The sequence below is a fragment of the Chrysochloris asiatica genome, unplaced genomic scaffold, assembly GCF_000296735.1.
Source record: "Chrysochloris asiatica unplaced genomic scaffold, ChrAsi1.0 scaffold00025, whole genome shotgun sequence".
NCBI lineage: Eukaryota > Metazoa > Chordata > Mammalia > Afrosoricida > Chrysochloridae > Chrysochloris > Chrysochloris asiatica.
The window spans coordinates 21988403-22000745 of NW_006408543.1; positions in this window are offsets into that span (position 1 = coordinate 21988403).

A 12343-nucleotide genomic window follows, 5' to 3' on the forward strand; every position below is an offset into this window, starting at 1 on the left:
ACTCATTAATCACAGGACTCCTTTACCTTCTCAGAATCCATTTAAAAATTACATCACAAATTAACCATTGCCAGCATATGGTCCATGGACCATTATCGTCCTGAAATTCTTTCTGAGGGTCCAGAACTATTTTTTAAAATAGTACTAACACTTTACTTGCCTTTTTGACTCTCATGTTTTCACAAGGGTACCACATTCGGAATTGAACATGACTCAGAGCAGAGGCAAGATAATCCAACACCTCTTGTTGAAAATCAAAATAATATTCCAAAATTATAGTAAATGGACCTGTATTTTTAAGACAAATCAAAAGCACCTAGATAAAATGTCATTGGAAAGGACGTCCTGCTAACCCTATACCTCACAGTATAGATCACAAACATGTGGTGGCCCTGTGCCTGCTGCTCTGTGGACCCTCTAGCCATACCTTAAGGTTTCTCTCAAGGTAGTTCCGAATCCCCAGAGGGGCCTCGCATGTACCCTATTTCAGGGCTTGGGGGCCAGCTTTTCTAGAAGCTTCTCCTGTACCTCCAGGACTGAAACAGATGCTCTTCCAATGCCCTGGAAACAGTAATCACACTCCATTGTGTAACTTCCATTTTCCCTATTCTGAAAGATCCTAGAGAGAGCTCCCTCTTCCTCATTGTTTTGATGGACATGGCTCTGTGCTTTGCATATAGTAGGAGCTCACAAGGCATGTGTTACATAAATGACAAATCCTAAATCAATATGTTGAAAATCAAAGGGCCTCTGTGAAGGGTGAGAACAGAGAGAGAGAGAGAGCCCAGATCTGGAGTTGACTGGAAGGGAGGCTGGAAGGACACTGTGCACAAAAGGAGCCCGGCAAAAATGATGGTGGTGCAGGTGAAGCCAAAGTATCTCCGAAGATTCCAGGAGACAGAATACTGACCCCCAACAACATCTTTTTACTTCTATGAGTATGAATCAATCAAAAGAGCACGATTGGTCCCAACACACTTAAGACAAAAGCATTATTGTTTTAAAATAGTAGTACAGACATGGCTGTATGGATTTGAGAGGGCAAATACATCAATACGCATCTGTTGCCGTCACATGATGCATCCAAACAATGACTCATTTGTGATGGCTTGTTCTTAGCAATCCATCTGAAAAGTTTAGTATATCAGAGTCCAGAACTAAAATACAGTTTGAAATGTTGCACACAATGTGTTTAGAAAAGCCATGTTTCTGAAATGAGTTTTAAAAGTCGTTCTTCGTTATTTGGAGTCATTCAGGTTCCTCACTTGGAATATGATAATGCTAAAATGCTTCCCGAGTATATTAATCAACGTTATAATCTATAAGTTGCCTGTGTCAATAGCTCTTTTGAGTGATTTGCAAACACTTGAAGCCAAGAACAACTGCAGGACCTGAGTAAAATATGTTCTGACATGAAGACCCTAGCAGAACTCTCGAACATTCTGGAATTCACAGCATTAGTAACACACACAAGAAACAGAAATACACATCTCCATACTTCATGACTGCACATTTCAATATTTTTATGTAGAACATTGAACTAGGCCTTAAACATTATTCTGCTCTGCAGTGTTCTGATAGGAAGGACAAAAGTAAGGGGCCGTGCCATTAATTCTCTGGTGGACAAATATGAGTCTCCAACAGTGTCTCCACTGAATTACTGTTGAAGAAACAGCAAAAAAAAAAAAAAGAAGAAGAAGAGGAGCAATCCCTGATGGCAAATAGAAAACTGTTTAAGATTTGCAGCCCAATCATCCATTCATTGAATTACCATTTAAGGAGCTCTACTAATGAAGTCCTAAGGAGCTCTGGTAGCATAGTGGTTACGAATCAGGCTGCAAACCACAAGGTCAGCAGTTCAAAACTACCAGCTGTTCCGTGGGAGAAAGATGAAGTGTTCTGCTCCTGTAAGGATTTACAGCCTCGGAAACCCTGTACAGGCTCGCTATGAGTATCTCAAGTCAGTGTGAGAGCCAACGGGCACCACCTGGCCACCACCATGGCACACAGCCACCACCACCACTAATGGAGTCCTGGTGTGGCAATGTAGAGGAAGCATTGGACTGCTAACCCATCTGCTACTCCTCAGAAACCCTATACAAGGTCACTATGAATCAGAACCCACTTGCCGGCACTTAACAACAGCACTGTGTTAGGCCCTGGCTTAGTGACTGGAATGACTGGGCAGTGGTCCTTGCTCTTAATAACCCCGTATTGTAGAGTCAGGCAGCCCTGTACCGTATGGTCTGTGGAGATAATAAGCCTACAGTCTGGTTGGGAGACGAACAATCTGGTTGGAGGCCATTATGTGATAGGCTCAACCTTTCAAGGCATCATCATGAGAAACAGAATGAGCATGAAGATCATCTTAGTGCCACGACAGTCAAGACTGACTTCCTGTAAGAGGGGGTATCTTAAAGAAGGTATAGAACTTGATTTGTAAGAGAGTGGAGGAACACAAACAGCTCTGAAGAGAATTCTCTGAAATGTAAGTCATGTTGATTTATAGAAAATAAAGAACTTCATCATGTCTTGCATATCTGAGTTCTGTGGGTGTTTTTTTGGGGGGTGGGGGTATCTGAACTTGTATTGTTTTGTTTCCTAGAGGAATGTAGAAGATACATCATCTTCCTGATATGTGGAAACACTTTGCATCCATGCAGTACCATGGACTGGACAGTCTCTTTTTGAAGAAGGGCTTGGGGAGGCAATTTTCTGTATCTATCTAGAGGCAAGGACTATCCTAGCTGAGAGTGTGTGTGGGCTGGGGGGCATGCAGAGGAGAGAGCCTCATAAATACTGACTGATTCCTGAGCTAAAGAGGAATTGGATGAGGCTAAAAGTGGAGAGTTCCCAGCAGGAGAAGAGAATCCAGCAGATCTGAGTAGGGTCAGTGTCCCTCTAGTATTGGGAGACACTTATTTCATGCCCCCTCCTGGGGCATCTTCCTACCTCAGTATTTTGCTAGATGGGAATTGGGATCTGGCTGAGGCAATTTTAGGGTGATTAACTGCCAAGGGCAGGAAGGACTTATCCCAGAAAATAAAAGGGCCATCAGACTCGTGTAGATCAAGAGAAGAAATGAGAAAGCCCCACCTTTTCTCTCTCCCCACTTATCTCCAAACCTCTGAGGAGCCCCTAGGAAAGACTAGGTCAGGGTAATTGTTTACATTTTGGGTGTCTTTGCCCTCCTTTCTTCTTGAATTTTCCTCCCCCACTCCTTGTAATTCAAGCAAGGGAAGAGTGTGACTAGTAGCAAGTAGAAATAGATAAGCACTTCCCCCAGCTTTTGAATTTTCTTTAATGTCAGAATCCTTGGAGGTTCCTAAGAGAAATCTGAGAACAGGACATGGGGGAAAGAAGATATGGGATATAGGCAAAAACTCCAGAGACAAGAAGGTAAAGAGATTGACTAATTCTGACAAAAAAAAAATCCCCCCAAAAAACAAAACTCCAAACACTCCCTCAAGCTGAGGAGAGAAAAATGGAAAGAGTAGGAGAGGGAAGTGGCAAGCCTTGGAGAAGAGACACGTGGACAGTGTATCGGGGCAGATGGCATGGGAAAGAAAGATTTGTTTCCCAACAGAGACTGGTTTCCTCAAAGGGCCAGGGGTGAACTGCACCCTCTGGTTAGGGGGTCCCCACCCAGGTTACTCCACCCTGGCCCAGGCACTGAGGCTTATCAAGCTTGGGAAGGGTTAGGTGAGTTTTATCAACTTTCTTGATCAGCCTGAAGTAGAGAGGTACCCTAAGGCGATTCATGACAATCAAAGGGATCTAGAAGGAACTGAGGACTCCTCTGTCGTGCTGGGGGGTTAGCAGGGTTAGCACTGGATTTCGAACCACAAGGGGGAGCAGGTCAAACCCACCAGCTAGCTGCTCCTTGGACAACCTGCTGTGAGTCGGAGAGGACTCGTCAGCACCTTACAATCACAGCTAAAGGAACTGAGTTGAAGTATGAGGAAGGACTTGTTTGCTGGCCTTGAGAGCTCCCACGAAGCCAGGGTTCCCAACAGCCTCCCTTGTGCTGGACTTCACAAGAAGAAAAATAACACCCTTCCAATGGACAGAAAAGGAAGCTCTGAGGGACCAGTCCCTCCCTGCAAGGGCCCAACAAGTGTTTAAGACAAAACTACCCATTCTAGATAGAGACAGCTGAGGGTACGTGGCGTGCACTAGGCTCTGAGCAGAGCAGCTTTAAATGTCAAGGCCGGGCAGGGAAAGGTACTTAACTTCTCTGTGTATCTCAAGTCAGTGTGAGAGCCAATGGGCACCACCTGGCCCAAGTTTGTTAGGTTTTCACCTCTGCTTATACAGCACTCATCTTTCTAAAGTGAGGCATATTAACGTGTCCATGGCAACAAGCACAGAGATATGTTGAGGGGTTGTATTGAAGCAGGCTCTGTGCCCCTTGTACTTCCTGAGGGGGTAGTTGATGGTGTAATATCATGAAAGACCCTACAGAGAAGCGAAACACCCTTTACAGATGAGGCTGCTTTAAATAAAGGCTATGCCCACTATTTATGGTCACAGGAATCTTGGTCATATGTGTGCCTTCTGTACTTTTACTGACTAGACCCAGAAATGTCCCCAAGGCAATTAGAACAAAGAATGAGGTGACTTTTTGAAAACAGAAGGTAAACAAACAACACCCCCCCCCCAAAAAAAAAAAAACAACTTCAAGAGGTTAGAATTTTCTGAGTTACAATCCCCCAGGAGATGCTGTGTGAAATTCTTAACTATGTACCAGACACACACACACCAAATATTAATGATTGTATTACTAAATACTATACAAATAAGTATTTATTTACAAAGTAAGTATTAGCAATCTATTACCTCTTATTAAGGACCCCTGGTAATGTAGGGGATTACAAGCTGGACTACTAAATGCAAGGTCAGTGGTTTGAATCTACTAGTCGACTCTGCTGGAGAAAGATGAGGCTTTCTGCTCCCATAAAGATTTACAACCTCGGAAACCCAATATGGGGTCGCTATGAGATGGAACCAACTTCACGACACATAACCACCACCACCATCACTATTTCTATGATTATTTTTCCCTATAGATGTGGTGCTGTAAGAGAAGCACTGGACTGCTAACCACAACATCGACAGTTCAAACCCACCAGCTGTTCCTTGGAAACCCTATGCAGGGTTGCTATGAGTTGGAACCGATTCAACAGCATTTAACAACAACAACATTGTGATCTATCCATAAAAATGTAATTGATCCAGTGAGAAAAAATATACAACTCATTATTTGACCACTGTAGACAAGTCTACTTTTGTCAGATAAGACATTTCATTTCCCTTCTTAGATTTTCTTTCTTTTTGAAACCCTTACGAGAAACTGAAGAGCCTTTTAACAGCTGCTGGCTTGTCACACCCTTTGGAGACTAACGACATTCAAGCTTGACAGTCCCTTTTTTTCTTAAAAACAGAAATGCAATTGCTGCTTCCTATGAGGGTGTCTCTGGTAGTATAGTGGTTATGAGTCGGGCTGCTAACCTCAGGGTTACCAGCTGTTCTGCAGAAGAAAGATTTACAGCCTCGGAAACCCTATGCAAGGTTGCTATCAGTCAGAACCGACTCCATGGCATACCACCACCACCATGAGGATGGTGGCTATTCTAAGTACGAGAACCCTTCAGTGATGTGCCCAAGGTCACACCCACCATTGGTGGTGACCAATCTGGGCTATCCAATGAAGATGTGCTTAGCTACAGACTTTACTTTCTTCTCATTCCTGCATCACTACAGAAAAGCTTCTGATATGAATATAAAAACCACACCATCATGGAGAGGGCAGGGGCTTTGATAGATGCCACTTCTGTTCCATCTGCAGGTTTCTTAAAAACAAGATACTGCGCCTAGGAGTCAAGGGACTGTTCTCCTAGCTTAGTTAGAAGATGAGCAACAGACCAGATGGGCACCACCTGTCCACTGGGATCATCTCCCAAGCTCCCCTACACAGTGTTGCTAAGGCACTGAATTAGTAAAGAGAAAGCATGATGCAGTGTCCTGACTGGTATAAATAGAGCCCCCATCCATCTCAGGTGGGGAAGATGGGCCAGCTCTCAGGCAAAGGGCTGCTTGTAATAGCACACCATGCTAGGAGAAAGATAAAAATCACTGGCTCGTTCCCCACTGATTAGAAGATGTCTTAGGTGGTCAGAAAAGATACAAGAGTACAAAAGAAAAGGCCAGATAGTTCCTTTTACCTCCCTCCTTTCTTGGTTACCAAAAAAGAGAAGTAACTAAGGGTGGGAAGTGAGTGGGTGGGCTTCCCTCCACAGTGACCCTTTGGAATATCTTCCTCAGGTCCAATGCAGTTCCTGTGGAAAGAAAATGAAGATGACTACATCTAGTTCTCCTTCCTTGCATATTTGACTAGAGCTCTCCATCGGATTAATCCTCAGCATGGTAAGTAAAGGCCTTCAAGCAAGAGGTTTTTTCACCTTTCAAGAGGACTTGGCCTGCAATGAAGACTGTTGTAGCTATCTATCTACTCTAGATGGTTCGTAGGAACTCTTAGGTTTTGCATGATTTCTATTCAAAACAACTTCTTGCCATTTATGGATCATTTCTCAATGGAAGAGTTCATTTCCTCTGGCTTTCTCTTTCTGTGTGTGGGATGGGGTAGTTGCTCTGTGGATTTTCCTGATGCTGTTAAGGCCTTTCATGAGCCAGCCTTGTAGGGCCTAGGAATGGGGAAGGTATAGTAATGGCGGTGCAGCAATAGGGCCTGCTATGGGCTGACCTAGGCCCTTCTGTGTTGGAAGAAGTAAGCCAGAATACTCCTTAGAAGTCAGGATGGTGAGATTCAGTCTCTCCTACTTTGGACATGCTATCAGGAGGGACCAGTCCCTGGAGAAGGACATCATCCTAGGTCAAGTGGAGGGTCAGTGACAAAGACATCCAACTAGCTGGATTGGCACAATGGCTGCAGCAATAAGTTCAAGTGTAACAGGAATTGTGAGGAGAGAGCAGGATTGGGCAGTGCTTGGTTTTGTTGTGTGTAGCGTCTCTATGAATCTGAACCGCCTCGACAGAACTAACAGTAACCACATGCCCTTCCTTTGGTAGGACTGTGGCAAGCTGATCCCATAGTCCTACCTTGTACCAGGCTACTCAGAAACTCCAGTTTTCTGAGTATTTTCTGGGTCTGCGTCGGTCAGACATACCTTATCATCATTTAGAATACAAAACTCATTTGCCCCCACAGGAAACCCTATACAGTGTCGCTATGGGTCGGAATCGACTCGAAGGCACTTAACAACAACTCCCATCATCATCAACATCTCCTCTTCACAGCTGTCTGTCAGATTCATTTGTTCTCACAGCCAGCTACAACCCTTCCCTGAGGACCCTGCACCGGATGATGTAGCCGAGTCTGCTGCCAGCCCCATGCTTAGCATACCTTTGTGTGTCCCAAATCACCATTCCTCTTTATTCCCACACTTTCTCAAGAGTCAGACATATGAATCCACTGCCCTGAATGCAGTGAAAATACGTGGGGGAAACTACCCATCACTTTGTAACTGTAGCAACAACCATAAAATATTGTTTCTCTGTCCCTGTCCCTATACTCTTTGTGGGGCTGTAGCCTTGCAAGTTTCTCTCCAATCGTCCTGAGAGTCCTCAGAATGTGACTGTCATGCAGTGTTCATCATTTCCCGTTCCAACTGCTCCAGTTGTCTAGGCGATGGGACTGGGCTGCTGCCAAGTCAAACTGGCAGGTAGGCCATGGGACATGCCAGAAGGTCCAACAGCTGGTGTTTAAGCTGGTGTACAAGCCAGTGCTTGTGCCGGAAGCAGCAGAGATGTGCCATCAAGCTAGTTGCTGCTGTCCGCATTGTTTTAAGTAACCAAGGAGGACTCACATCGATTGGGTGAGTTATTTGCACTTTGGAAACTGCCTTTCTCTGTAACTGTAATTTTCACTTTTCTTCTCACAGACTTGATCTTGGAAGGACATGTTAAAGGAGAACACATCATACTTGATAAAGGCAGGGCCTGGAGAAGGCATATGTGGGGTTCTGGACCCTTCTCATAGAGGGAAGAAAAGGGGGATGAAATAATAGGGTCAGAATCACAGCCTCAATCAAAAACTCCCAGCAGTTTCCCTAAATTGCTCTTAGTGATCGTGACCTGTCTTAAGCACAGAGAGTATTGAGGTCACACATTCTAACCTTCCGCTGGTACTCAGCCTCCCTCTGTGACAATCCTGACAAATGTGCTCTTGGCACATTGAGGACCATGGTAGGGAAGGGCCCAACATGGAACACAACATTCCAGATGGGACTTCCATGCCAAGTTCTCCTTGGTTCCTTCCAAAGAGAAAGCTTTGTCCCCCAGCACATACTTTTGAGCTCCCAAGGACACATCTTAGGAGTTTGTTACTACCTGATGCCCTCAAACTGTACAATCTCAGAAAGCTTGTGCTTTGTTGTTGTTTTCCAATGGCCAGGCAACTGGTCTTGTCTAAAGCTGTCAGCATACGGATGCTGATATGCCATTCAAGTGACAAAGGGGAATCAGAGAGGTGTGAGAGAGAAAGGGGAGAAAATGGCATGTAACATACACCTGGCCAGCAGCAGCAGGTAAAGTCACAAACAAGGTGGTTTCAACTTTTCAAAGGAAATCTGGGTTTTTAAGTACAGGGAGATGATGACTGTTTGTTTATTCCTCCCTTCACCCGGCAAACATTTATTGAATGCTGATTCCGTACTTGCAGTAATACTCAAAAAGAAAGATCCAAAAAGACATCATTTCTGTCCAGTAGGACCTCACTGTCCAATGGGAAGTGACAGTCATGAGCAGATAAATGTCATGGACTGTGGTCATTGTAGTGACAAGGAAAGCCCAAGGTGGGTGGTCACACCTGCTGCCTTGTGGAATTGGTGAAGAAGGCAAGGGGCTTCAGGAGTAGTAGTTGGCCTGGAAGTGGGGTGATTTTTCCAGGCAGAAAAGAGCCATAAACAAAAGCATAGAGATGTGTAGGACACAGTGGGCTTAGGGAACTACAATCTTCTTGGTGTTTTTAGAATGGAAAAACCAAGATGACGATATGGGATGACCTAAGATACCTTAGTGGGGACCTAAGATACCATGTCAAGGAGCTTGAGCCTTATTCGACAGGCAGTGGGGGAGCACTGAAGTGTTTTGAAGATGGGAGAGGTGCAAATAGAAAAGGCTACTTAAAATTTTACCTAGGACCACAAACCTAAAACCATCTGAAGGAACAGAATCATAAGTTTATGAGGCAATTTCAGCTCTGTTGGGTAGGAGAAGCAAGAGTATATGCACCTGAACTTGGCATTAAAGTTCACACAGCTAGAATTAGTAGCACTCACACTCAAACCTAATTATTGAGGCTTTGACTCAGTATTTTATTGTTTTTCAGAAACGGATTCCACAAAACGACCTGAGTTGTTAAGCTGTAAACTTGCCACGGTGTTGCTGCTCATTTCAGTGCCTGTTTCATCTGTGTCTGGATATATGGTCAAGTGCTCGAGTTGCCATGGCTCCCTCCCTTCACCTTCCTCCATTTTTCTCTCTCTCTCCTTTCCTCACATATTGATGGACTGTTCATTCATAAATTCAAATACTAAACTGGTGGGTAGTTAGTTCTTCCCACCAAAGGAACGTATGACCTACATTACATGCCTTTTCATTAACATGCAGAGCTGTTTCCTTAAACCATTCTTGCTGAGCTCCATTTGTGAGACGCATAGGGAATGAAGATTAGAGATGTGCCTGAAGTCAGGGATGGACCTTCATCTTTAAAGAATTAGGTTACCTAGATTGCTCCAGTGCAGACAAAATGTGGAACTGAGCCCTGAAGTGACGACTATCAATCCAGAGGGGAGTCAGAAGCCAGATTCTTAATGTTGGTTCTTCTTCCAACCATAGTGTCTGCCGTCATAAACTGGAAGAATGGTCTGTCCCAGAGAAAGACATTGATTGGGTTCATGAGTTTGCTCTCTAACCCACACATTTCAGTTGTATCCTTCTTAGTTTTGCCAGGCTCTCACATGGCAGAGAAGGACTCAGCTGCCACTAGTTAACCTAAAAGGTAGATTCCCATAATGCCAAGCAGAAGGAGCCTTAGAGATGAGATTTGCATTCATTCGCCAGATTTTGGTGAGTCTTTGTTTGCCCTGTGTTAACTTCTGGCCCTACTCACTGGGGCACAAATAACAGGGGACACTGTTTGTGTTTCCCACCCTTAGGCTGGCCCTACCTGTTTTGACCACCAGGTATATTTAAGACCTCAGTTGAGCTTACCCCTAACTGAATTTCTCAAATCCACAAAATGTTCTGAGTCTTTTAGCTTTCTACCCTAAGTGTTGCTTCTCACTTCAGTTCCTGTTTCTTCTGTGTCTTTATATGTACTTTCCAATTGTCCCTTCTTCTCTCTTTCCTTCCTTTCACATACTGATTGAGTAGTGCCTACTATGTGTCAAGTTCTGCTGGGGACAACAAGATAAACTGAGTGGCTTCTGATCAAGTGGGAGGTGAACAGGGAAATGACTGGTGATCATCAAGGAAAAGCTATGTGCTCATTTGGAATGTTAAAAACCATCAGGGTCTGAAGTCCAAAATAACTGTACCCCATCCCCAGTTGGGGGGTGGCATCTTGCCTTCTTCCCCAGGTTCCATTCAGTTAAACTGCCATTTGAACTGTTCCTCTCAACACTTGTCTCCACTCAGAGAAAGAGCACCAGCCTTCAGTGTGTCCTGGTGACACTTGAATCTCAAGGCTAAGATCGAATTTCTCCAGTTATCATGTTTCCCTTTGTAGAGAGGTTTTTGTTTTTGTTTTTAATGGGGAATTCTCCATCCCTCAGTATGAATTTTACTTCAACGTGGGTCCAAAGTTTTTTCTCCAGGGAGAAAGGTAGCCTGTTCTCTAATGCAAACTTGAAGGAAAAGCTGCTTTGAGGAATTGATACATTTGTGGATTTTTGAACATATTTCATAGAAAACATAGGGTAGGTGGCTGAAGAGGGTCTAGAGGGAAACAAGGTCTAAATGGAATCATAGTTTTTAGCTGGCATAGCATCAAAAATCTTGGGATCCAGTTGTAAGCATCTAATAAGAAAGAAGTAAAACATCAGTGTAGAGTTGCAGTGTGGGCATGGCTAAGGAGAGATTGTCCTGATTGGAACAACTGTACCCTGGCCATTTCAGATCCTGAATGTCACCTGTTAATCCCCCCAATAGGCCCCATAACTGTGAGTCTAGTGTCTGAGTGTGTGGTCCACTGCAATGAATTACCAAATTGGGATGAGAAAGAGAGCATTGCTATTTTTGTAAGAGTGCTGTAGCTACATACATCCATTTGAATTGCATTTGCTCTGCAAAGGTGTTTTCTGAATAACTAAGGAAAGCTAGGAGTCTGGGTGTGGTGCTGTAGGATAAACACTGGACTGCTAATCACAAGGTCAGTGGCTCAAAAGCACCAACTGCTTCTCAGAAATGCTATGCAGGGTCACTATGAGTCAGAACTGACTTGACAGCCTTTAACAACAAAGGAAAGCTAAAGGGCCATTTAATTCAACTTGGGAGAAAGCAACTGTGTAAAGGTGATTATAGATGCCTGTATATTTCGGGATAAATGTCCTCAACCCATCTTCAGCACTTTCACAGACACACCACATAGACCTCCTCCCCATCATCTCTAAACCATTCAATACAGTTCTCGCTAGGCTTCACAATCTATTTCCAAAGCTAAGCAAAAGAGGGAGGGAAAACTCACTTGGCTAACTGGAAATCATAGGCAGTTTAGGAGACAAGTCAAATAACTTCATGAAATTCTCACTTTCCCTTCCCCCACTATCCTCATGGAAGAGCCCAATACAATTATAGAAATGACTAGGATTTTTTCATTTAAAAAATGTTGCAGGTGAAAGGCAGTGGCTAAGATTAATGACTCAGGAAAATGTTTTCAAACTCTCAGGAATTATTTGTTAGGAGTGCTGAATGCTCAGGGCCCCAGCACTGGAAGTAATATTGAAGTACATAAAAGAGATTCCCTTATTCCCATGAGTCATAGAGACAGGGAGGACAAGGGTGGTAGAGGAAAGAGTCAAAACTCAACAGACGCACAAAGAATGATCAGTACTCTTCCTTATTTCACCTTTAAAATGAAATAGAATGATATAGAAAAGACAAAAAGTGAGATTTAACATAAATCCTTTATAAATAGCATTTGGAAGGAAAAGAGCATTTCAGATATCTATTAGATTTGATGCTGCTAAAAATGAAGGGGAACAGGGAGATAATTGGGCCATAGGAAAATATTCCCCAAACTTTTGAGTTTATATTCAATTTA